Source organism: Sminthopsis crassicaudata, chromosome 4, assembly GCF_048593235.1.
Source record: "Sminthopsis crassicaudata isolate SCR6 chromosome 4, ASM4859323v1, whole genome shotgun sequence".
Lineage (NCBI taxonomy): Eukaryota > Metazoa > Chordata > Mammalia > Dasyuromorphia > Dasyuridae > Sminthopsis > Sminthopsis crassicaudata.
In genome coordinates this window covers 142170662-142198378 of record NC_133620.1, presented here as the reverse complement: position 1 = coordinate 142198378, position 27717 = coordinate 142170662, and the positions used below count along the sequence as shown (strand labels likewise).

Here is a 27717-nt window from a genome sequence, read left to right as displayed (position 1 = left end):
CACCTGGCGTCTTTCTTCAGTTTTTCTTGGGTTGTACCAGGAAGATCCCTCTTCTGCCCCAACTCTTCTTGAATTTTCAGTAGTCTATGTTTGTCCTGAAGCCTGAATCAGTCCTATTTATAGGGAAAATATGGAGAGCTTGAAATTTACTGGTGTACTCCACCATCTTCCCAGAATCTTCCTCCAAGAATTATTTTCTTGAGTAAGGATATATGATTATGGAGAAAATGCAGGGATTTGCTGAGTGCTAAAAAGTTACCCTCTAAACAACTTTAAATAATGCCTCAAAAAACTTTTGGAGCCACACAAAAAGTTATGATAAAACAATTTTCTGTCCTAAGACAACTTAAAAGGTTGGCAAGAAAAGTTTGTTACATTGAGATGAGAGAGGAACACAGTTCAACACATACTATATCCCAGTAAATCAGAGTAGGCCTTGGGGGCAACTGAATCAGTAGCATTTGCTTCCAGAACTCTTAGCCCCCAGATAGGAATTGAACAACTGGTCAGAAAGAGATTAAGGGGATCCCTTTGCTGACATTGGGTGTAGAAATCTATTTTTTTATTATTATTTTTATTTACAAGATCTATGCATGAGTAATTTTTCATTATTGACAATTGCCAAACTTTTTGTTCCAATTTTTCCCCTCCTTCCCCTCCCCCCCTCCCCCAGATGGCAGGTAGACCAAAACATGTTAAATATGTTTAAGTATAAGATAAATACAATATATGTATACATGCCCAAACGGTTATTTTGCTGCACAAGAAGAATCAGACTTTGAAATAGTATACAATTAGCCTGTGAGGGAAATCAAAAATGCAAGCGGATAAAAATAGAGGGATTAGGAATTCTATGTAGTGGTTCACATTCAGAACCCAGAGTTCTTTCGCTGGGTGTAGCTGGTTCAGTTCATTACTGCTCTGTTGGAACTGATTTGGTTCATCTCATTGTTGAAAATGGCCACATCCATCAGAATTGATCAGCATATAGTACTGTTGCAGTATATAATGATCTCCTGGTCCTGCTCATTTCACTCAGCATCAGTTCATGTAAGTCTCTCCAGGCCTTTCTGAAATCATCCTGTCGGTCATTTCTTACAGAACAATAATATTCCATAATATTCATATACCACAATTTATTCAGCCATTCTCCAATTGATGGGGATCCTCTCATTTTCCAGTTTCAAGCCACTACAAAGAGGGCTGCCACAAACATTCTTGCACATACAGGTCCCTTTTCCTTCTTTAAGATCTCTTTGGGATATAAGCCCAGTAGTAAACTGCTGGGTCAAAGGGTATGCACAGTTTGATAACTTTTTGAGTATAGTTGCATTATCTTTCCCTGTCATTCTAGCCAATCTGACAGGTATGTAGTGGTATTTCAGAGTTGTCTTAATTTGCATTTCTCTGATTAATAATGACTTGGAGCATCTTTTCATATGGTTAGAAATAGTTTCAATTTCTTCATCTGAGAATTGTCTGTTCATATCCTTTGACCATTTATCAATTGGAGAATAACTTGAAGAAATCTATTTGTTTTGTTGTTGTTATTGAGGCAATTAGGGTTAAGTGACTTGCCCAGGGTCACACAGCTAGGAAGTGTTAAGTGACTGAGACCAGATTTGAACTCGGGTCCTCCTGACTTCAGGGTTGGCACTCTATCCACTGCGCCACCTAGGTGCCCCAGAGATCTATTGTATTGCCAATACTCAGATCTGGATCACAGTCCTAGGGGAAGGAGAGCACGGCAGAACTGGGATCCTAGTCACAGATCCACAGCAGTAAAGAGTGTTAGTAGTTAGTTGCTCAAAAATGAGAGCATAGGCCAGGTGACTAGTAAACAAACCTCTCCTCACATCATGTCACCTTGGAAGAACTGAAAACTTATGGACTCCCAGAACTAGTTTTGAAAACAGCTAAAAAAAAAAAAAAAATCTGAAGCTTGGGACTGTGACTCCTCCACCCCAAAAATCAAACCCAACTTGAATATGACTAAAGGTCAAGAGATAGGCTGGGAAAATGGTCAAGAATTAAAAAAAAAAAAAAGAATCTGACTATAGAAAGTTACCATGGTGACAGGAAAGATTAAAAACACAAATTTAGAAGATGACAAAAAAGTCAAAACTGCTACACTGAAAGACTCAAAGAAAAATATGAATTAGTCTCAAGCCCCAAAAGAATTCCTGGAAATGCTCAGAAAAGGGATTTTAAAAATCAAATAAGAGACATAAAGAGAAAAAAATGGGAAAAGAAATGACAATTTTGCAAAAAAAAAAAAAAAATCATGAAATAGGTCACCAGCTTGGTAATAAAGCACTGAAAATACTGAAGAAAAGAACATCTTATTGCTGTACACTTCAATACTGTATGAGGATGTATTCTGATGGAAGTGGATATCTTCAACATAAAGAAGATCCAACTCACTTCCAGTTGATCAATGATGGACAGAAATAACTACACCCAGAGAAGGAATACTGGGAAGTGAATGTAAATTGTTAGCACTACTGTCTATCTACCCAGGTTACTTATACCTTCGGAAGCTAATACTTAATGTGCAACAAGAAAATGGTATTTACATACATATATTGTATCTAGGTTATATTGTAACACATGTAAAATGTATGGGATTACCTGTCATATGGGGGGGGAAGGGAGTGGAGGGAGGGGGGGGATAATTTGGAAAAATGAATACAAGGGATAATATTATTAAAAAAAAAAAAATCTTAAAAAACAAAATAGGCTAAATGGTAAAAGAGGTACAAGGATCCAATGAAAAAGAATGCTTTAAAAAAAGCAGAATTCGGGGGTAGCTAGGTGACACAGTGGACAGAGCACCAGCCCTGAATTCAGGAGGACCCGAATTCAAATCTGGTCTCAGACACAACACTTCCTAGCTGTGTGACCCTGGGCAAGTCACTTAACCCCAGCCTCAGGGAAAAAAAAAAAAAAAGCAGAATTGGTCACATCGATAAAGATGTGCAAAAATTCACTGGAGAAAAGCATTCCCTAAAAGTACAATTAGCCAAATGAAAAAGGAGATATAAAAACTCACTGGAAAAAAAAATTGTTAAAAATTAGAATCGGGCAAGTAAAAGCTGTTGACTCCATGAAACATCAAGAAATAATAAAACAAAACCAAAAGAAAAATTAAAAAAAGAAGAAACTGAAATATCTTTTTGGAAAAACAATTGACCTGGAAAACAAATTGAGGAGATATATTTTAAGACTATCTGGAAGTTATAATCAGAAAAAAAACAGTCTAGACATCTTTCAGAGAATTATTAAGGACAACTTCCCTGATATCCTACAACTAAAGGCTAAAATAGAAATTTGAAAGAATCTACCAATTATCTCTTCAAATAAAAATTCCCAGGAATATTATAGCTAAATTCTAGAGTTCCCAGGTCAAAGATAAAATAGTAGGGGGGGGGGGGCAGTGGATAAAGCAACAACCTTGAAGGCAGGAGGATCTGATTTCAAATCTGATCTCAGACACTTAACACTTCCTAGCTGTGTGACCCTGGGCAAGTCACTTAACCCCAATAGCCTAGCCAAAAATAAAAAAATTGCAAGTAGCCAGAAACAATTCAGATATCATGAAGGCACAGTCAGAATAACATAAAATCTAGCAGCTTCTATATTAAAAGATCAGAGGATTTAGATTTTAATACTTTGGAGAGCAAAGGAGCTTAGATTAAAACCAGAAATCACCTACACAGTTAAACTGAGTAAAATCTTTCAGGAGAAAAATTAATATTAAATGAAATAGAGGACTTCCATGCATTCCTGATAAAAAAAAGTAGGGGTAAATTAAAAAAAAAAAAAGACTTTGAAATGCAAGATGCAAGAGAAACATAAAAAGTAAACATGAAAGAGAAATCATAAGGAATTCAAAAAGGTTTTTTTCATTTCCATGCTGGAAGATATAACTTGTAAACTCCTAAGAACTTTATCATTATTAGGGGAGTTAGAAGGAGTATACACATACAGAGAGTAGAGGTTTAAGTTGAGTATGTTAAGAAGATTTAAAAAATAAAATTAAGAGGTGAGAAGGAGGAATGCACTGGGAGAAGGAGAAAGGAGAGGTTGAATGGATGAAACATCTCACATAAAAGATGTGAAAGGAGGAGCTTTTATATCCGAGAGAAGATGGTGAGTGGCAGGCAATACTCTAAGCTTATTCTCATCAAAAAGGGATCAAAGAGGGAATAATATACACACTCAGTTGGTATAGATGTTCTTTACAAGGAAGTAAGAAGGCAAAGGACAAGAGAAGAGGGGTGTTGATAGAAGGGCGGGCAGAAAAAGTAGGGAATAGTTGGAAATAAAATAAACTTTTGAGGAGGGATAGGGTAAAAAGACAGAATAGGATTAAAAAAAGACAAAAAATAGGATGAAAGGAAATGTACAGGAATCATAACTGTGAATGTGAATGCAATGAATTCATCCCTAAAACTGAAGCAGAGAGCAGAACAGATCCATAATCAGAATTTAACAATACATTGTTTACAAGAAACACAGTTGAAACAAAAACTATATAAAGTAAAAATAAAGAATTGTAGCAGAAACTATTATGCTTCAACTTAAATAAAAAACAAAAAGCAAGGGTAGCTCTTATGATCTCAGATAAAGCAAAAGTAAAAATAGGTCTAATTAAAAGAAATTAGTGGAGAAACTATACTAAAAAGGTACTATAAACAAAAGTAAGATAAGTATTAAACATAAATGTTCCAAGTGGCATAGCATCCAAATTCTTAAAGGAAAAGTTAAATGAGTTACAAATGAAATAAACTGTAAAACTATACTGATGGGGTCCCCAATTTTCTTCTTTCAAAAACAGATAAATCTAACCAAAAAATAAACAGGAAGGAAGTTAGGGAGGTGAGTAAAAGTTTAGAAAAGTTAGATTTGACTCTGGGAAAAAGTGAAGGGGAATACAAAGAATTTACCTTTTCTTCATTGGTACATAGTATCCTCACAAATACTGCCTATGTACTGGACAAAAACTCACAACCAAATCCAGAAAAGCAGAAATATTAAATGCATCCATTTCAGATCAAATGCAATAAAAATCACATTCAATAAAGCATGGGAACATAAGATTAAAAATTAATTGGAAAATAAATAATCTATTCTTAAAGAATGAGTGGGCTAATGAACAAAATCATAGAAACAATGAATAATGTCATAAGAAAGAATGATAACCATGAAACACCATACCAAAATTTATGAGATACAGCAGAAGTACTTAATGGGAAATCTGTATCTCTAAATGCTTCTAATAATGAAATAGAGAAAGAGCAGATCAATGAATTGGCAATGCAACTAAAAAAATTAGAAAGGGGACAAATTAAAACCAAATTGGAAATTCTGAAAATCAAAGGAAAAATTAATAAAATCAAAACCACTGAATTAATACATAAAACTTATAGCTGGTTTTATGAGAAAACAACAATCAATAAAATAGATAAACCATTGGTTAATTTGACTTAAAGAAAAGAACCAAATTACCAGTATCAAAAATGAAAAGAGTAAATTCACCAACAATAAAGAAGAACTTAGAGCAATTATTAGGAGCTCTTTTGCCCAGTTATATGCCAATAAATCTAACAATTGAAGGGAAATGGATGAATATTTACAAATATATAAATTGCCCAATTAATAAAAGAGGAAACAATACTCAAATAACCTTAACTCAGAAAAGAAATTGAGCTCCATCAATGAGCTCCATAAGAAAAAATCCTCACAGGCAGATGAATTCACTAAGTGAATTCCACCAAACAAAACTGAATTAAAAACAAACAAACAAACAAACAACTCTTCCCTCTAACTTTTCCCCAAATTGTCCTGGGAGAAACCAAATCCTAAATTTCCCTTCTTTGTCAGGTTAATTTAAATGACTGTAGAGGTGGACAACTTCATGGAAACAAATGACAAGGGTAAGATAATTTCAATAAAGCTTCTCAGAGAATTAAGATGGTGGTTTGTCTAGAGTCCAGGAAGTGAAAATATTATGAGACTCCATATCAATTTGAACATTAAGAAGATACTGCTGAAACATAATGTCAGACTAGTGGTGGTTCTAGTTACTCTCCAGTGAAGGAATTCTGAATGCAGCTTTATTACTCCAGATGAACTATGTCTGTTTTACCAACCAAACAGCAGAGTAAGTATTCTCCTTTGTGGAGTTGTCAAAATTCTATGGAGTATCCAGTGTGGTGCTCTGTACCATGGGATTATAGGGTAATTAGGCATAATTGCTTTGTAAAGTTTCCTCTAATCACAGTTGACAATGTTTTTAGTTGACAATATTTTTATTCAAATAACATTGTTCTCTGAGAGTGATGAGAATTAGGTAAGGGATAACCCCTTTGGGTTCCCGCAAGGATACATAGTTAAATGCAGTCTAGTGACGGAGCAAAGTCCCCTTTAAAGGAATTTACAGGCCCGAAAACCTAGATATATAAAAAAGGTTTATTGTCGGTGTTTGGAAGTAAAGTTAAAGCCTAGTTAGTTGGATTAGTTTCTTAAAAAGGGAGCACAACCCACATCATTCCCTGAAAGGATTAGTTTCCTTATAGTTAGGAAACCCATATCATTAGGTAATTGCAATCATCCAAAAAATCATGACTAAAATATGACTGCCACCACCATTACCACTATTTTTTTAGGGAGCTTTCCTATTATTTTATACTTTAGAAGAATCTGTCTGGTCATTACTGCATAAATTTTAATATTAAAATATTTGAATGTATAATTTAAATATATATGTGTGTGTATATACATATATACATATATAATATGTATATATAAAACACAAACATATATAATGTATAATGTATATAATGTATAGACAATTTACTCCAAAAGTTCTTATTATTCAGCATCCCTATGACCAATAATTTTGTAGTGGTAATATAGTTTTTAAAATTGACAAAAATAAAAGGAAAAGGACTTTCCACCTTCAAAGTATTTAGTAACAATATTAGAAATTGCTATTTTTGTCTGTGACAATTGACTCATGTTCAAATACATTATTCTTTTCTCATATAGATATTATATTTGTAAAGTGACTGACTGTGGGTACTAAATGTTGATATAATTATTCAAATAAGACATAAAAACTGCCTTGTTAAAACAAATTCTATTTATAATACATTTAAAAAAACATATATATATATATATATATATATTTTAAATTAAAAATTTACCTATGGGAGAATTGGTTATTTCCACATATCCATGAGATCCCAGTTCTTGGGACAGATTGCCAAGATGATATTCTTCTGCTGTTGCAAAAGCTGTGCAGTGCATCAAATACTGTACGAATCACAACAATACAATATAGGTTATTAAAAGGTTTAAATTACTATAGTTTATCACTTTGTGAGTTTGGATTTCTAGAACTAGAATTTAAAATACATAATTTAAAAAAAATAATGATTGATCCAAAATATTATTCTTTGAAGATATTTGATAGTTGTAATTGAATTTATTATAGAATATTTCTACACTAAAGCAGTAAAATTGAGCCCAGTATACCAGTTAGAATAATATGAAACTAACAATTTTGTGTCCTAGAAAGTGAAATTTCTGCTGATGAGGTTCTGTTTTCTACTAGGTCCTAGTACAATACATCCTATTTTTAAAGTGGTTGAAAAGGTGGTTTAAAAAAAAAATCTCATCGTTTCTAAACATTTTCAATTCCCCATAACTTTGTGTCCCATTTTATTTTTAGATAATTCAAACTGCTAGGAAGTTCGCCTTCCATCAAGTCTTCAATTCTGCCTTCTGGAACCAAGTGGAAGAAAACGAATTCCTCTTCCACATGGTCCTCTTTAGACATTTGAAGAATTCTCCCATATTGTAAGTAATTTCTTCTCCAAGATAAATATGCCAAATTCCTTAAACCAACCCTCATATATTATGATCTCAAAGCTTTTCACCATCTTGGTCACCTTCAACACTAATTAATATCATTCTTAAAAAAAAAAAACAAAAAAACCCCCAAAACTTCAAATGTGTCTGATCATGGCAGAATACTACTTTCATCTCTTAATTTGTATATTACACCTTTCTTAATGCAACCCAAAATTATGCTGGTGTTTAGCTGCCATGTTGAGTCATATTTTGCTTAAAGTCTATTAAAACCAGCAGATATTTTTTAGCATAATCTGTTGTCCAACTTTGTCACTCTAATCCTAATCTACCATTTGGGGCCGAGATCATTTGGGTTCCTGATTTTGCCAGCCAAAATGTTATGTCCCTTGCAAATCTAAACTTGATATGTATAACTTAAGTCATTGATTAAAAAAAAAATACTCAACACTACAAAACCACAGGAACATATCCTATAGGTACTCTTAGTATAGATCCTTAAAGCAATATCTATTCATGACTATTCCAGTCATTCAACCAATCCTGAATCCTTTTATATACTGTCATCAAGGCCAAACCTTATATTTAACAGAAGCACAGAATTTTAGATTTGAAACTAAATGACTAGTTCAAACTATAACTGAAAGATTTCCCTCTGCAACATACTAAAGTGCTTGAGATCTTGCAGTATTAGAGAGTGACACAATCCATTCCCTCCCAAGGCAAACTTATCTAAAAGATGGCTCTAATTAAGAAGTTTTTCCTTATACAAAGTCTAAAATGTGCTGCTTTGTAATTTCTATCCCTTCTAAATTTTTTTTTTTACCAAATGCTATATTAGATTAAGTTTGTTCCCCAATGGAATTCTGCCAATCTAGCTATGTCAAAAAAGGTAACAAAGATGGCTTGTCTTTGAATAATCTGTTTTTCTTTCTTAAAGTTCCCTGGCCTGTAGTTTGGAGACTCCATCTTCTTTGTTTTTTTTCCTTTGGACAAGGTGGGACAGCTGCTTTCTTCTAGTCCTGCAGCATCTCTTCCATTTTCCTGACCTTTCAAAAATAGTGTGGGGAGGGACAGCAATTAATTATGCCAATTTTTCCATACCCTGGAATAGGTCATCCAACCCAGGTTACATGAAGTTACTGAGGACAGATATTTTATTATCATTTCCTCATTTATCTTAGGTTCCACCTCGTTGTTAGTCATTCCCCCCCCCCCCCCCCTATTCTTCCCAAGACCATTCTCTTTGGTAGAAAAAAAAAACCCAACAAAAATAACAAGAGTTAAGTATTCCTACCTATTCTCCACTATCTGTTACCAGATATACAAAGAAGTAGTCATAGAACTTTACTGATCATCCTTTTGCAAAATACGAAACCTATTTTGCCATTTAGTTTGCCATTTAAGACTCTTTTCTTTGGCTCTAATCTCACATTGCTTCCCTTCAAGCACTCTAGGTTACAAAATGACTGTATATTAACTATTACTTAAAGATGCAGCCATCTTATATTCCATTCCATTCTTCCCATTCCTAGGAAGCAGTTTCATCTTGGTCTTTCAGAATCTTTATCCTCCTTCAGAAAACTCATCATAGGTATTCTTTCATGAAGCTCTCTCTTTCTCCTGTAACTGCTATTGCAATAATATCTATTGTTATATAGAGCTTTAAGGTTTACAAAGCACCTTACCTCCATTATCCGCACTTTATCTCACAAAAAGTCTTGGGAAGTAAGTGCTATTATTATCCTCACCTTACAGATAAGGAAACTGAGGCAGAGAGAGATTGTGACTTGTCCATGGCCACATAGCTCATGTCTGAGGCCAAATTTGAACTCTGGTCTTCCTGATTCCAAGTATATTAACTAGCTTCTTAAAAATATCTTTAGATCTCTGATCTCTGCTTTACTCCTTTCACTTCTTATGCTAGATTGCACTTATCTAAATCTATTGAATATAAACTTCTTGAGAACAATTTTTATATTCCCCGCACTTATACTGTGTCTTGCACATAGCAGGCACTTGATATTTGTAGCTTGGATTTTAAATTATTGTTTTGTCTTTTTGACCAATCATTTTTCTTTAATCCTGTTCCTATCTCCCATTCCATTTACACCCTTACCCCCCCCCCAAAAAAAGAAAGAGAAATATTTGCACCCTGCCACATTTTGAATTTACAGTGCCTACTCTTCATAGTGCCCTACTATGAAGGCAAAGTGTTTCCTCAATTTTTCTGGACCAAGATTTGTCATTACTATTAATCAGCCTGCATTAGCTTTACTTTGGTAGATACAGAATCCAAGAGAAAGTTTCAATTGTTGAGATCTCACATCAGTTATCCAGCCAATGAATATTTAGTGCCTATTCTGAATGAGGTACTGTGCTAAGTGCTTCACATATATTATTTCATTTGATACTTGCAATAACTCTGGGAATTAGGTCCTATTACTATCCCTATTTTTAAGGAAGGAAACTGGGACAGACAGCAATATTCCTTTTTAGATTCAAAGCATTTTCCTTCATAGGATTCTTGAGGTTAATTTGGATATTTATAATAACCAGAATGACTTGGTTGTTCAAAGTTGTTCTTAAAATACAATACTGCTGTTACTGTATTCTCTTGGTTCTGCTAATTTTGCTTTTTGTTATTTCGTTGAGCTTTCTCCATGCTTTTCTAAAATCACTGAACTCATCATTTTGTCATAGCAGAATAATATTCCATTATGAACATATAGTTCAGTTGAGTATCTCCATAAATTCCAGTTTTTTGCCATTACAAAGAGAGCTGCTATATTTTAGAATATGTAGATTCTTTTAAAATTTCCCTAAATCTTGAGAAATAGACTCAATGGTGGTTTTGGTGGGTTAAAGGGTATAGGCAGGTTTAATACCTTATTGGGCATAATTCCAAATCTCTCTTCAAAATGTTTGGATCAATTCACAGATTCACCAACAATGAATTAAGATCCCCATTTTCTACATCCTCTTCAGCATTTGTCACTTTCCCCTTTTCTCATTTTAACCAATCTGATAGATGTAAAATGATATCTCAAGTTTATTTTAACTTGCATGTCTAATCTACAATGAATTAGATTATTTTTTTCCAAGTCTACAAATTGTTTGGATTTCTTCATTGAAAAACTGCCTGTTCATATCCTTTAACCATTTATCAATTAGGGAATAATTCACATTCTTATAGATTTCACAAAGTTCTTTATATATTTGAAATAAGAGACTTTCAGCTAAGGCACTATCTGACAATTTCCCCCCAGTTTTCTGCTTTCCTTTGATCTTGGCTATGTTTTATTTATTTTTATTTATTTTTAATTTAATGTAATCCATGTAAAATTATCTTCTAACTCACAATAGTCTCTGTCTTGTTTGTTCAGAAATTGTTCCCCTATCCATAAGTGTGACAGATAATCTTTTCCTAATATCTGCCTCATTTCAGCTAGAAAATGAAAGTTACTAGTTTGGCTCTATTTTAATACTCACCCTGCTTTCTGGTCACAGGGACTTCTTCAGTGAAATTAAGATCCTTGCCCCATGTTGGGTGCCAAATGTAAATTATGGGCTAGCTCCCTGGAGGGTTTCAGGATCAGCCAGAGTCAGAACAAATTAAAGTCCTTGGTCTTTAGGGGAGGAAGTGAAGGAGGCAGGCAAGCTGCCATGAGGCTTGGAGTCTGGAGTCATCATTCTCTCTCTTCCTCCTCCTGCCACCAAGTCACTCTCCCTTCTCTCACTCTGCGCCCCCTCCCCCCCAATCCTTGCCTATCTTACTATCAAACATTCAGCAAACACCAAAGGTGAGGAGATCCATGATCCAAATATATGCTAATAAAGCCATTGTCTCACATCAAATAGGTAATTAGCCTTAAGTGCTCTGCATTCTCACTTTCAAGTACACCTATTCAGAGTTTCAGTCCTCTATATCTATGTTCTTAAAATTTTCTTGTAATATCTTGTTTTATCTAGGATATAACCATTTTAACCTGATTTTGATAAACATAAGATATTGATCTATGTCCAATTTCTGTCAGACTTCTTTCCAGCTTTCCCAACAAATTTTACCAAATAATGAATTCTTTTCCCCAAAACTTAAATCTTTATACTTATCAATGTGTAACTGTATTCATTTTTTTCTATATGTTATATATCTACTCTGTTCTATTCATCTACCTTTCTATTTCTTAGTCAGTACTAGATAGTTTGATAATTACTGCCTTGTAATATACTTTAAAATCTGGTATTGCTAAACCTCCTTCCTTGCTATTGTTTCTATGAGTTCCTTTGATATTCTTGGCCTTTTCTTCCAGACGAGTTTCAATATTTTTTTCTAGCTCTGTAAAATGATTTGTTGGTAATTGGTAACTGGCAATTGAATTGGGATGGCAGTGAATATATAAATTAATTTTGGTAATATTGTCCTTTTTATTACATTGGCCCTGGCTATCCATGAACAATCAATATTTCTCCATTTGTTTAAATATGCTTCTATTTGTGTACAAAGTTGTTTTTTTGTTTTTTTTTTTTTTTTTTAATAGTTTTGTTCAAAGAGATCCTGGGTTTGTTTTAGAAGGTATATTCCCAGGTGTTTTATATTATTAAAATATATTATTATTTTAAGTGGGGTATCTTTAGCTATTTCTTCCTGCCGGATCTTATTGGTAAAATATAGGAATGCTGATGATTTCTGTGTGCTTACTTTTTATACTGATACTTTGTTGAAATTACTAATTATTTCAATTAACTTTTTAGATGAGTCTTCAGGATTTTCCAAGTATATCATCATATTATCTACAAAAAGAGATAGTTTTATTATTTCACTCCTTATTCTGATTCCTTTTATTTTTCTTCTTTTATTGCTATTGCTAATATTTCCAATACAATATTGAATACTGGTGACAGTGTGCATCTTTGTTTCATACCTGATCTTACTGGGAAGGCTTCTAGCTTATCCCCATTACAAATAATGCATGCTAATAATTTTAGATAAATACTTATCAATGTAAGCAAAAATTCACTTTTGCCTATGCTTTTAAGTGTTTTTAATAGGAATAATTGTTGTACTTTATCAAAAGCTTTTTCTGCATCTATTGAATATTATGAATTTTTAACTTTTATTATTGATATAATTAATTATATTAATATTTTCTTTGTATTATCATCCCTGCATTCCTGGAATTAATCTCACTTGGTCATAATGTATAATCTTTGTAATTTATTATTGTAATATTTTAGCTGGTATTATTAAATTGGTCTATAATATTTTTGTATTTTTTCTTTTCCTAGTTTAGATATTAGTAAATTTGTTTCAGAAAAGGAATATGGTAGAACCCCTTCTTTACCTATTATTCCAAATAATTTATCTAATATTGGAATTAGTTGGCTTTTAAATGCTTGATAAAATTCATTTGTAAATCTGTCTGGACCTGGTGCTTGTTTAATTTCTCTTTCTAAAATAAGTCTATTTTGATATTCTATTTCTTCTTCTGCTTTGTATTTTTGTAAATATTTTTCCATTTTCCTTATTAATTTTATTGGTATACAGTTGGGCAAAAATAACTCTATAATTGAGATACCTTCTTTTTATCTAGTTGTTCACTTCTCAAGGCCTACTCTATTCTGAAGCCCTTACATTTAAATGCTAGCAGTTCAGTAAAAATACCATTTATAAACCTGAAATCATCAATTTCCTCTCCAGGACTTTATAGACCTCAGTAATTATTTTTACATTTCTTCTGGCATTATTACCAAAAATAGTGGCTATAAAGTTTGATAAGTCTCAAGAGACTTTTGGTTTGTCACATCTCAAACATATGTACTGGTAAAGTAACAGAAATCTCTAATTATCTATGTCTAGTTGACGAATAACTACATTGGTACACTTAAGGCTGTAATCACACACATATACACTCACAGGTGTCATTTTGTTTATTGATCCAAATCTTTACTTTTTGTAGTACAAAGTTCTACTTTATACTTAAGAGAATACAGTTTCTTCATAAGATTCTATCATGGCACCAAATGATCTTCTTCCATTTTTTTTTTTACCCTGTGGACTCCAGATAGATGTTAGTGATGTGGTTTGAATACTCTCAATTCCTGGTGGTCATGGGGTTAGTGGCAATAAGAGAGCTATTAATGATCCCCTTAGTCGACTGCAGGTTTAAAAGTGGAAGAATTCACTAATTCCCGAATTATTAGTTGTAAAATGAAAGTTTATTGTTGGATAGAAATCAGTTTGCTAAGGGACTGACTTCTATAGTGTCAAAGATCTATTGGGAAATGTCATTTTATGCTGAAAATGCTTTCTCAGCGGGCAGACGGGTCCTAGCAAAGTGCATGGGCCATCTGCAGAGAGCTTAGCTCTAGGAAGCTGTTATATTGGGCATCTCGGTGGAGGCTGGGACAGCCCAATTGATCAGACCAGGATTACTCAATGACATAGAATTTCTATGGGAGTTGATTTACTCCTGAATAATATTGCTTCTCTTATCCTGTGAGAGTGGGGCTTCTCTAGACTCCTTGGAGCCTGGGAGATCCTGATCTCTGAGATCAGAAAAGGGAACACAATTGTTCTCAGAGTGATAATCTTTTTTTTTTTTTTTTTTTTTTTTTTTTTTAATTAAGAGTTTTTATTTACCAGATATATGCATGGGTAATTTTACAACATTGACAATTGCCAAACCTTTTGTTCTAATTTTTCCCCTCCTTCCCCTCTCCCCAGATGGGCAGGTTGACCAATACATGTTAAATATGTTAAAGTATAAATTAAATACAATATATATATATACATGTCCAAACAGTTGTTTTGCTGTACAAAAAGAATTGGACTTTTAAATAGTGTACAATTAGCCTGTGAAGGAAATCCAAAATGCAGGTGGACAAAAATAGAGGGATTGGGAATTCTATGTAGTGGTTCATAGTCATCTCCCAGAGTTCTTTCACTGGGTGTAGCTGGTTCAGTTCATTACTGCTCTATTGGAACTGATTTGCTTTATCTCATTGTTGAAAATGACCACATCCATCAGAATCAATCATCATATAGTATTGTTGCTGAAGTCAGTGATAATTTTAAAGGGAACAGTTCCCCTCCCCCTTCATTAGGTTTTCTCTTTGCCTCTTCAGATACTATTTTTTCATCATTTCTATCTACTCATTGTGAATGCAGAACTCTTAGCGCTGGTAGAATCACAACTTCTAAAGAGTTAAACACACAGTCACAGATGTAATGCAAAGATGTCCAAAGAACAGACAAATAAGAGATGCAGGAGTGAAGTACAAAGGGCTTTCCTGAGAGTATGAGGTAATATCTGTAAAGCACTCAGAACTGCGGACTAGCATGTAATAGGAGTTTAATGTTTTATCCTCTTCTTTTTTTCCCCCTTCAATGTCCTGTTTTTATTATCTTTCCCTCTACAACTTTGTAGGAAAGAGAGGGTCTGGGTAAGGCTACGATATGTAGGCTCTAATTTTTTGTGCTAAATAGATGTGAGGAACTCATCCTCTATCTGCTATATGGCAGTATTTGATTTGCTCTGTACCTATAATGGACCACTGGCCAGAAGGGTCATTTCAGAGCAAGACCTTAACAGAACTAGTCTGTCATCAGTGGAAGATAAGGTGATTTCCAAAGTTTAAGTCTTAAGTTCACAGGACAATTAAATTTGAGAAATGCTTGTTAAGTCATTACTACATGCAGGGTGTTACAACCAAGATCAATATTAAAGTCTCTGCCCTTGTTGTGCCACAATTCTCTTTTATTATCCTGACTCAGTTTCCCTAGTTGGTTCTGCCTTGGTTTCCCTGAATTGTTCTGCCTCAATCCCCTTAGTTGCAAAACCCCCCTTCCGACTGAAGGCGACTGCTCTGAGGTTATAAATTGTTAGTGTAAGATTCAAGATAAGGAGGAGATCAGACTTCCTGGCTCCTAACTCTTTCTGTTAAGAATTTATGGCACTACCTCCCCCTCAGAATATACCAAAAGATGGGACTATCCCAGATACCTCATTGACACCTTTACTTTTGTTTATTCAGACATCCTGACTCTAGCTTCCTAGTAAGAATTTAAAGCCTCCCCCCTCCCTCCCCCCCATCCTGCTAGAATCAAATGGTTCTGAAACTTCCCATTCTTTTCTTTCTTTGTTTCAAAGTCCTATAAAAAGCCTAGAATTCTCACATTAGCCACTGGATACTTTGAGACCAGAGTCCGGTCCAGTCAAACATACTCTCCAATTAATAAAATATTAAAAATTCTCTAATCTCTATCTTGCCTCAGTTTCTCCTGAATTACACACTAAAGGAATTTATATTTGCCCCGGGGCAATAGATAGTTATTATACTGGAAAGAGAATGAGGGTGGCAAAAAAGAGAACAGGTTCAATAGTCATCATTATTAGAACAAAATCAACCATCCAATAGTTAAGAAATAGAGATTTATTTGACCCCAGCAGGCAACGGATACTCAATCAGAATAGTTAGGACACTGAGTTGATTCAGCAGTGCCTGACATGACCATGGTGGTCTTGCCCATGAATCATCAGGAAGACGCTAGATCTTTTCATGGCTTTTTGTACCCAGACAATGAGGAAGTAATGTTAACGGCCTGTCCACCCTTTGCTGGCTAGGTCCTAAGTACTTTCTAGTGAACCTTTAGGACTGCAACTGGACAGTGTTGAACCTCAGGGAAGTGAGAAACTTGACATGAATCACTAGAGGGTAAAAAATAAACTTCAAAGAGAGCAAAAACAAAACAAAAAACAACAAGCAAGGTCAAGTCCTCTTGGGAGACCAAATGTGGGAGAACGAACTCTTGGAGTGATGGGCTTATTCAACTCTCCCACTTAGAAGCAATGAAGCCTAGATTTCACTAATATGGTCCCTGTGATGGCAACACTCGGTAACATAAAGAAATGACATTAAGAAGCAGCAGCAGCTAGCAGGGCTACAATGAAGAACACAATACCTGCTCAATCACTGGTTCTTATGAACCAGGGTTTTCTGTTTTCATTGAAGCTTGGAGATCACACACTTTTACTTTTTAAAAAATTTTTGATAACTTTCAGTATAATTGTTTTCCTTCTAATCTATATATTTTATTTCATGTATTTTAAAATATAATTCAGAAAATGATTTCATGACCTGTTAAAAAACTTAACATGTATTGATTGCTTGCTGTCTAGGGGAGGTGGTGGGGGAAGGGAATGAGTAAAATTTTAAACACAAGGTTTTGTAAGGGTGAATGTTGAAACTATCTTTTGCATGTATTTTGAAAATAAAAAGCTATTATTTTAAAAAGAACTTTAAGATTAAGAACATCTTCTAGGAAATTTTCAATGATAGGCAGCAAAACTTATGACAAATACAACATATATTTTCCTATTTTTATACTTTGTGTGACAATCACAAGGTCACTGGACAGCAATTTATCAGATATCAGTGTCCCATTTAGGGATGTAAACAGTTTAACCTTTAAATAATATGTATCTTCCCTTTGTTTACCTTTCTATGCTTCTGTTGAGTCCTATGTTTGAAGATCAAATTTCCTGATTAGTTTTTTTTTTTTCAATAGAAAAGATTAAAAGTCTCTTACTTCATTGAAAATCCAACTCCTCCCCTCAAAGATGATGCTCAGTCTTGTTGGGTTGCTAATTCTTGTTTGTAACCCAGGTCTTTTGCCTTTTGGAATATGGTATTCCAGGCCCTCTGATCCTTTATTGTGAAAGCTGTCAAATACTGGGTAATCCTGACTGTTGCTCCTTGATAGTTGAATTGTTTTTGTCTGGTAGCTTGCGATATTTTTTCTTTGAGATTATGATATTGGAGTTTTGCAACATTGTTTCTTGGGGTTTTCCTTGTGGGATCTCTTTCTGGAGGTGATCTATGGATACAGCTTTCCTTGATGCCCTTCAGGTAGACCAATAATTTTTAAATTGTCTCTCCTGGATCTATTTTCCAGGTGGATTGTTTTTCTAATGAGGTATTTTACATTTTCTTCCATTTTTTTTTCATTTAAAAAAATTTTGTTTGACTGATTTTCAATGTCTGACTCATTAACTTCCATTTGCCCCTTTCTAGTTTTTATTGTGTGATTTTCTTCAGCTAGTTTTTGCATCTTTTTTTTCCCATTTGATTAATTCTACTTTTCAGGGTGTTTTCTTCAATGGATTTTTTTTGCATTTGGCCAATTGTATTTTTTAAGGAATTGTTTTCTTCAGTCAATTTTTTCCTTTCCTTTTCCAAGCTGTTGACTCTCTTTTGCATACCTTCTTTTCTCGTTTTTTTCTTCTACCTCTCTGATTTGCCTTTTAAAATGTTTTATGAGCATTTTCAAGAAGCCTCTTCAGACTTGAGACCAATTCATATCACTTTTTGAGATTTCCCCTGTGGACATTTTGTCCTTGTCTGAGTTGGTATTTTGGTGTTCCATGTCATCCTAATAACTTTTTATGGTTAGGATTCTTTTCTGTTTTTTGCTTATTTTCTTTTCTTCTCTCTCCCCCTTTTGTTCCTTTTATGGTCAAACTCTGCTCCTGGGGTAAATGGGGGTGCTGTTCCAAGCTTCCCATGCAGTTCCCATGCACAGGGATCCTTGTGTTTGGTATGTTGCTCACAATGTGGGGTAGTCCTACCTTCTCTTTGCAGAAACAATTTGGTTTACTAATCTGGCAATTTGCCTTCTGAATTGAGGCTGCTCCAATGATCTGGTCTGCTACTGAACAAGGACTGAGGATCTCAGTTCTTGATCTGTTGTGATTATGACCCTCTCACTGGCTTTCCCAAATACTATCTGAGCTGGGTTGCACACCATTTTCATCCCAGTAAAATGAACTTTTCTTGAAATCCTTCTAATTTATCTTGAGCTGGAGAATGGTTTAATTCCATCAGACTCTGTTCAAAGGCTAGGTTTCATTGAACAGAACAGTCATTTATTAAGAAATTGCATATGATCTTAATATGTACTTGAGATATTCCCTATCAACAAACAGCTATAAATTGCTTTATTGAGAAAAATGCTTCAGCTTTTTTGATGACTAATTAACAATAATCCAACACATCAGGGTTGGATATTTATTATACTTTTTAGTCAGTTATATAACAGTTAGTTATATAAAGATATGTCCTATTGTAGAAAACTGTGAAGACTTCCTATTCCTTTCTTGTATTTTCATCAAATATGTCCTTAATATATTCTCCAGAAGATTCATTATACCTTTCAGCTGAAAATGAAATAATAGCTACATTTACATCTTACAAGTGACCTTTAGTATCGCAATAAAAGTGTCTCATCACTTTCTCAACATCTTAAACCTGTTTTTCTAAATACCTGAAGGCAAGATATAATCTGTTTTATGCTATTCTATTGTACATTAGCAAAGCATAAGGCCTGGCAGATTGTACCACTAGCAGCAAGTGTGGTACTAGGTATAGGCTACTGATGACCAGCCTAGCTAAGTATAGAGATGCTGAAAGGTTAGCTACTAAATGATGAATTCTGGTATCTTGCAAAGCCACAATACAAAGAAAAAAATTATTCAAGTCTTCATGTGGCTTTTTTTTTTCCATTTCTATAACTATAGGGGTAAGTGCTAGAAAAGTAGGCAGACAAAGGGTTTTAAAAATCACCCATTTTTAAAAGAATACCTCTAAGGATATATTCCTATAATGGTGTATGTTAAAAATTATGCATGTTTCTTTAAAAAAAATCTACAAAATAGTTTAAAGTTTCTTATTTTTAATGATTAAATTCCCCCCAAAAAAATAATTTAAAGAGAATAATTAAAATCTATTTTCATCAAAATGTACTTTTATAAATAGAATCTTCAAAGAAATAAAAGTCTAATTGCATTGATCTAATTCCCCTAAAAACATAAAGTGTCTTTTTATTCATGTTGAAATTACATTACTATTTTTAAAGCTATTTCCAGATTTTTAAATATATATATATATATATATGTATATATATATATATAAAACATTTTTGTTATTGTTTTCCATAATATCTTAACATTTCTGAAAATGTACTTCCTTAGCAACAAAGAATAAAGAAAGAAAAAGGACAGTTTAACAAAATTAATCAACATCATGTGAATATAACATTATATATACTATTTCCTACCCCACTGTCTGTCATCTCTGCAAAGAAAATGCCTCTCTTTTCCAGGGACTATGCTTAGTCATTATAACCACATAGTATTCAGTCTTGAGTTGTTGCTGTCATTATTTTATTTTTTATGAGTTCTGCTTATTTCACTGTCTGTTAGTTTACAAATTTTCCCATGCTTCTCTGAATTCTTATTCATCTTTCCTTCTGGTGTACATTTCTTATATTCATATATCATAATTTATTTAGTTATTCCCCAATCAATGGACATCTACTTTGTTTCAGGTTCTTTCCTACCACAAAAAATGCTGCTATGAATATTTACATTGAAAATAATTATTTTTTCTATGTCTTTGACCTCAATGGAACATATACCAACTAGTGGGATCTCTGGGTCAAACAATTACTACAATATTTTTTTCATATTAATAAATGAGAATGCTATAGCACCTCCATTCTTACTAACCCATAATCATGAAAATGCTTGAAAAATAAAAGTTAAAAAAAAGTAAATCATATTAGATCTCAGAAATACAGAGTGACACCAACCAGGTCTAAAAAACTGCCACAGATTTAAGGCAGGAATGAAGAAATACAGGGAGTAAAGAAGTATTTTAAACTTCTCACAGTTGTCTTTGGACAGTTAGGTGACATAAAGGACAGAGCGCTGGGCCTGGAGTCAGGAAGTTCTGAATTCAAATAAGATCTGAGACACTAATTAGCTGTGTGATCTTGGACAAATCACTTAATCCTTTTGCTTCAGTTTCCTCATCTGTAAAATGAGCTGGAGAAGGAAATGGTGAAATTCAAAGCAGGGGAGATTACGAAGAATTGGACATGACTAAAATGAATGAACAACATAAGAATTAAATTTTCTGTTATTCTCAATGTGGTATTCTCTAGTATTCTCAATGTGAGATTCTTTTCCAATTGCCAAGGAGTTCACATCAGCGGAAGTACTGACCTCTGACACTTAATATTCTTAATATAAACACAATCAAAAAACATGAGAAAAAATATATTTACATATAATCTATAAAAATAATGCATATTATAGATAGCTCACAGATTCTCCTTAGTGTGCCAAGTAAAGGAAGTGGTTTTTATCAAATGCCCAAAGGTAACTAACTAGAAACCTTTCACAGGACATTTGGTTATCTCACCTTGCAGGGTTTGTGATCAGCATAAGCAAAAACAACAAATCATTAAGTTAACTATAGCTGTTGGAGATAAAAGAGAAAATTAGTTATGTTATAAAAACCCAAAATGGCCTATCACGGAGAGTATGAATAAGTAGCTATTGTGAGTTCTGATGTGTTCTTAAAGTAATAACAACTTAGCATCCTTACCACAGTGGAGAAAGGAAAGAGATGGTAGAGATAAAAGAGTAAAGGAATATGTACTGATGGTCTCTTTAACCAGTGGCAAGCAATGAATTCTACTCCTTAAATTTGACCTGTGTATACTGGCAAGAATGTACTTTTTGCTTAAAGATGGAAGATATTTTTTCTCATTTTTCTTTTTAAAATCACATGAATACACAATAAAGCTAGGAGAAAGCATTTCTACTTCTTGTTTACTAAAGAATGTGATGGAACACATCCTCTTTGCAACATAACTTTTATTACTTAGACTGTACTTATTTCATTATGTAAATGAAATTAATCTGTGATTTCCTTGAAAACAGATCCTGGTTTCTGCCTTTCTATTTCCAGCGTTTAGCATTGTGCCTGGCATATAGCAGGTCCTTAATAAATTCTAGCTCACTTGACTCACGTGCTCCCAATTAGGAAGGAACAAGATGATGTTGATTTAATTTTCAATTTCAAAAAAAAGAAGACTAAAATAGAGGTAACAATGGGAGTAGTGGTGAGGTAAGCACACAGGCAGATATCCAGTCCCTAGTACTGCCTGGCAATTAAGGGAAAATTACATAAAGATGAAGAATGTTGCTCACTCCCAGTCAGGTCATCTCTGCCTCATGACTTATTTCAGTGGTAAGGGCATTATCTCACCAAATAAATACTCTTAATTTAGGCTTAAACATGTCTTATCTCATGAAGAGTCACTTCCTTCTTTTCTTTTTTGGGGGGCATGGAGGTGGGATGGTGGATATGGGTATGGAACACTGCAGATAACAGATTTTTTTTTTTCTTTGTTTTTTCTGAAGCATTTGGGGTTAAGTGACTTGCCCAGGGTTTCACAGCTAGAAAGTATTAACTATCTGAGACCAGATTTGAACTCAAGTCCTCCTGACTTCAGGGCTGGTGCTCTATATACTGTGCCATGTAGTTGCCTCCAGATTTTTTCAATATTGGTTAATGTTTCAGAATTTTTTCCTTCTTTTTTTTAATTACAAAGGCTATCTTTCTGGGAGAAGAGGGAGAAATAAATTAGGAAATGCAGATGTTGGAAAATATAAATAAAAAGTAATTTGATAAAACAACATGGGGGAGGTAGGAGGTACAGAGGATAGAGCAATGGCCCTGGATGTGAGGAGGGCCTGAGTTCAAATCTGGATTCAACACTCAGTTACTATATGACCTTGGGCATGTCACTTAAACTCCAAATTCCTTCCAAAAAACAAAACAAAAAAATCTCTAGTTTTATTTAAGTAGGATATTTATCTTTGAACTGTTTCCTCTATGTGTAGCATTAAATTTATAAATTTCCTAGTTTCACGCAAGGCTTTTACTGGAAATATTTATGGTGATTGATTTTTGTTAAAAATTGATTGCAGATATTAAATATAAGGATGACTATTACTCATCACTATCTTGCTTCAGAATGGATGTGCCAAGCCCATCAAGAAATGGATAAGTGAAGATCTATCAGTAATATTTTTTTACAAAAGGCAAATTCTGCATGAATTTCTGGACAAAAACAACATGTTCCCAGAAGGTGGCGCTAGACAGTTATGAAAAAACAAAGTTACAGTACACTTTAAGGCCATATGTTTTTTTTTTTTTTAATATATATATATATATATATATATATATATATATATATATATATATATATATATATATATATATGTATATAGGCATTACCTAAATGAAAACAGAAAACTCGGAGTAGCAATGTTCTATCATCAAAGAAAATATGTACGTCTTTATCCCATTATAAAATATTACCGGAATTTTCCCTCTTTTTCCTACAATATATTATTGAAAGTTTATTTCATTTGCAACCTTACTACTTATTAAACTGTATTTTTTTCCTATCATTTTATGGTATTCTGAAAACAGAGAAAGCTAGTGATTTGGGTTAAAAAAGATGATAAGACATATCCAATATAGCATTGCTTCCTCTTTTCTACCTGTGGTTTCCATGAAGTCCCAGCTAAAATCTCACTCAACAGGAAGTCTTTCCCAGTTCCCCTAAATTCTAATATCTTTTTTCTGTTGTTTATTTCCAATAATCCTGTATATAAAGTTTGTTTGTACATAGCTATTAGCATGTTGCTTCCCCCATTAGATAGAGAGCGCCTCATGATATCATAAGGGCAGGGTCTATCTTTTACTTTTTTTTTTTTTTAATTCCTAGAGCAGTACATGGCAAATAGCAGGCACAATGTTTACTGATTGACCATTTTCACATTAATCTTGTTAATAGAAAATAAACAAAAGTTACTTTAGCACAGCAAAATCTTGTAGAAAGATTGCGTTTCTTATGGCACTAACGTCTTCCTGTGGTATTTCAAATAATATTGTGGATTTTTTCCTTTACTTTTTTTCCACATACAAGAAAGTCTGTCTTTTATCCCACAAAAATGGAGAATAATCTTATAGGATTTATTCCACAAACAATTGACAGAGTATCCCTCCCCATCTCCCTATCCCACAATCTTTCTGTGAGTAGTCTTTCTCTCTGGGATATTTATATTCAGACTCCCTGCAAAAACAAATCTGTTTCACTGCGTTCCAAAGAACCAAATTAATAACGGCAAATAAAGTTTGCAGATCAGTTCACATGTTCACAAGTGTTTATCATCAATAAGAAGCATGGGTGCCTGTCATATTACAGATTTATAATGGGATTGTGAACTAGTAGAATGCCTACATCTTTTTCACTTTTCTTTTTATATCTCTACCTCTGAACAGATCTTAAATATCAGCTAAACTTAAGCTTTACGTAAATCTGGCCTGGTAATGCCAGAGTTGCAATGTAAGGAGGCAAAAGAGTATGAGAACAGGAATCTGATCTTACATCTCTCCAACTGCCTGCAATTGAAGTTTCACTTTTCCCTCTCCATCCCACCCCAAGCCTCCTAATAAGCCTATGTCCAATTTATTTTATATATATGTTGTATACCTAATTGTTTGCATGTTGTCTCTCCTATTAGATTATGAGTTCATGACAGCAGGGATATTTTTTTTTAATAGTTTTTATTCTGCATGAATTTCTGGCCAAAAACAACATGTTCCAGAAGGTGGCGCTAGAGAGTTATGAAAAAACAAAGTTACAGTTTAATAAATACAATATATGTATACATGTCCAAACAGTTATTTTGCTGTACAAAAAGAATCGGACTTTGAAATAGTGTACAATTAGCCTGTGAAGGAAATCCAAAATGCAGGCGGACAAAATTAGAGGGATTGGGAATTCTATGTAGTGGTTCCTAGTCATCTCCCAGAGTTCTTTGCTGGGTATAGCTGGTTCAGTTCATTACTGCTCTATTGGAACTGATTTGGTTCATCTCATTGTTGAAGAGGGCCGTGTGCATCAGAATTGATCATCATGTACTATTGTTGTTGAAGTATATAATGATCTCTTGGTCCGACAGCAGGGGTATTTTTACCTTTCTTTTTATCTTCAGCACTTAGCACAATGCTTAGTATGTAACAGATGGTTAATAAATGCTTGTTCATTTGATTTCTTCTAAATTTTCTATTTCTATTAATGACTCTAGCGTTCTACCTATCACCCAGGCTTAAAACTGCAGAATTTTATTTGATTTTCCCCTCTTACTATCCCCTACCCACATTCATAATGCCTGGCACAGAGTGATAAAAATTTATTGATTGTTTAATTAGCAGAGTGCCAAATAACAAATACTTAATATTGATTCCATTTAATTTGTTGAGCAGAAGATAGTTTTTTTAAATTACTTTTTAAAATGGATAATAGTAGTCAGAATTTTGCAGAGGAGTAAATATATGCATATTAGAGGTGGGAAATAAACAATTGATTATGGTGTCCTAGGGGATAGGGGCAAATATAAATATTTTTTACTTAGCAGCACTGAATAAGTCATAACATCTCTAAGTTTGTTTTTCTTACTTATAAAATGAAGATAAGCTCTGTCCCATTGATCTCACAAGTCTATGAAAATCAAATATTAAATTTATGGGCCAATGCTATATAAGCTGTAGAGCACTATGCAATTATAAGTTATTAATAACTTTTTTTGTCTGACTGCACTTGTTATTAAAACAAGAACAAATAACTTGACTCTACGGTTATCTCAGAATAAGACCCAGGAAAAAAGAATAATAATAAGTATTTCTTTAACTCTGGAAAAATAAATGAAATGGCTACAGGAACTTCCAAGACTTGAAAGGTCTAAGAATTGAAAAAATTAAAAAATTAAAGTAGAGCTTGTAATAAAAAATTCCAAAGGAGAGCTGAGAAGCTGAAAAACCATAGCAAACAATAGATACTCTGCAAAATAAACACAAGGAAAAAGAGCTCAATAATTTAGTGATGCAACAAGTACTATTAAAATATACAGAACATTTCAAATGCCTGAAACCTGTTCAATAAAAATCAACTGACCTGCATAATAGAGATTGGAGAGAATCTGAGAATCATTTATTGACCTCCCAAAAACCAAAATAAAAGAGCCCAGAATATCATAATTCAAAAAATGATTGGTGTTCCTATTACTTTTCCACTTTATATGGCCAGATCTTGCCCCTATTTCTAGTACAGATGATGCTAAAATACAAAAAAATAAATTTTGACAGTGAAACCCTAACTAAATTAAGATGAATTTTTTCCCATAAACCTTTTGGCCAACTGTATTTTGTCATATAAGTAATATTATTCTCTTTTAAAGGATACTGTATAATATAGTATAAGGCAGCCATTTCCTGAAACTGTGTTCCATAAAATCCTTATGTCCTACCTGACCAAAAAGGTTTTTTGTGAGAACATATTGATGTTATTAAATATTTTTCTATCTAAAATATTAATTATGAAGTCATTAAGTGTAGAAATATGACATGTAACAATGTGTTAGTAGGTAAGTGGTCTTCAATTCCCCTGTTGTTTCAGAATTTCTTTGAATTCTGCATTTATATCTCTGGGGATATGGAATATCCCCTGGGGATACCAGGGATCACAGACTTAAAAGAACTTTAGATTTAAAAATGGAAGGAGCCTTCTTGAGGCCATCAATTAAGGGTCCTTTCAGGATGTTTCAAGCTCTGAAGTGTTCTATGGCTAATATATATAAAAAAATATCCATGGTACACTTAGATTGCATTCTTACCTGTATTATTAACAGTTAAAATATTAGGAATTGATTTCCTTTAGTCATGTCAAAGGTCTTAACTTTAACTTGCTGATTCTCAAATACCAGGGTAGAGATACAGTATTATATTCACAGCTAACTAGAATGTATAGTCATCATTAAACAAAATTCAGTGACAATATAAACTTTACCTCATTTATAGATGAGAGTAGGTTAACCCTGGATAGTTATTTGGTCCTTGATGCTTTTAGTCATCTCTTGATTTGTTGAACTTCTAGTTTTTCAGTTGGTGTAGATGAATAATGCCTCTTCAATATTTTCACAGGCCACTTAGTATACAGTAGTCTTAGTTTGTGATTCATTTCCCTAGAAATACCAGAAGATTTCAGGGATGGAACATTCATTTCTTCAATTCTGAGGAACACAGTCTTCAACTGAGATATGTTTGCAGCTGACACTTTCCAGTTGATGTGTCCAGGAAGTGAACATTGCAAATCACCAGCTGTTGTTTCAGAAAAGCATAAACCCAAGTTTCGATTTATTGTCAGGGTCCTGCATATTGTCTTTTCAAATAACTTTAGTGGTTTAGTGCTGAATGAAGAACTCTAGGGAGACTTTGGCACTAGCATATTTTTGCTAAAATGCAAGGAGATTTGCCCAGATCTTGGAGTAGTTTAACTTGAATAACAGCACACAAAAATAAACAAAACAAAATTTCAGAGTTTTAACAGTCAACAAGCACTTATTAGTAAGAAAGGCAAAACCACTCTCCCTACACTCAAGAAACTCATATTATAATTGAGGAGACATCTTATCTGGTGACATACAAGCTATATACAGTGTAACAAGCTCCAATGGAAATGTTCTTTTTTTAGAGATGTGTAAAATTCTGAAGGCAGAACAGAATACTCAAGTAGAATACAAATGATTATATCTATGAATTCAAATTTATTACTTTAAAGTGTTCAAACAAGGAAACGTTATTAAATCAAAACTAGTTATATACCGGGAACTAAAAACACATGGACAAAAATAAAAGTTCCTGCCCTCAATAAGATTATATTCTATCTTCATTTACAATTGTATGCCAAGGTTTTAATAGATTCCAGGTTCAAAATACAACAAATATTTTTTGAATATAAAACATGATAAAAACTAGCTTTTTAAAAGTACACATCAAAAGAAGTGAATAAAAAAAGGATATTTTTTTACTTCTCTTGAACAATTAAAACTGTAAATAATTCTTGAAAAGCTGTTG

At 33.5% G+C, this 27717-nt stretch overlaps 1 long non-coding RNA gene across 1 annotated transcript; it reads right to left on the bottom strand.

Annotated features, from left to right (window-relative positions):
- Positions 1-27040, bottom strand: LOC141565852 (uncharacterized). The gene is made up of 3 exons (XR_012489168.1): positions 26651-27040; positions 7212-7320; positions 1-113 (listed from the first exon to the last, which is right to left on the bottom strand). It is a non-coding gene; the product is annotated as an uncharacterized LOC141565852 (long non-coding RNA).
- Between the last annotated feature and the right edge of the window lie 677 nt (positions 27041-27717).